Here is a 637-nt window from a genome sequence, read left to right as displayed (position 1 = left end):
TTTTACAGCTAGCTAGGGTTAACAACAACAACTCACCACGTAATTGGGCTTGAAATCCACGAACTACAAAGCCCACGGCTGAAGGGATATTATTTTATTCAGTGTAAATCGAGCCAAATTTTGTGAGATGCAAGAATATAATTGAAAGTGCTAGTTATCAACGGGGGTGAGGGGTTAAATATGCGACTTTTAGAAATGTCTTCAAAATAGGCAATGCCTTCGAAGATGAGAAAGCTAAATAAAAACAAAACAAAAACTAAACAAGGCATTACCAAGTCTTTACCTTATTCCCTTTGAGTTAAGATCAGTTAGACCTTGTCTAAGCACTCAGGTAAGTCTTTGAGGTAGACTGCTGAAACCTTCATAAACTCATTCATCGCGATACACAACGACTCTTGGATGCTTAGAACATGACATCTAACCATTTGAAAGATTACATTCTTTAAGTATAATAAGTCTTTGGTTCACTTAGAGCAGAATGTCTTCGGTGATGCTCAATCACTTTGGGCTCTGGGGGTTTGTGTTTTTCCTCGTCGGAAATCTCACTCAAAAGCTTTGAAGGTGGATTGCTCTCAGACAATAACAATCATGCAATAACTCGATGCAGCCACCAACTTATGGTGGAGGGGATGGTTAT

This window comes from Triticum dicoccoides, chromosome 5B (assembly GCF_002162155.2).
Source record: "Triticum dicoccoides isolate Atlit2015 ecotype Zavitan chromosome 5B, WEW_v2.0, whole genome shotgun sequence".
In the NCBI taxonomy this organism is placed as follows: domain Eukaryota; kingdom Viridiplantae; phylum Streptophyta; class Magnoliopsida; order Poales; family Poaceae; genus Triticum; species Triticum dicoccoides.
This window is presented reverse-complemented; position numbering follows the sequence as displayed.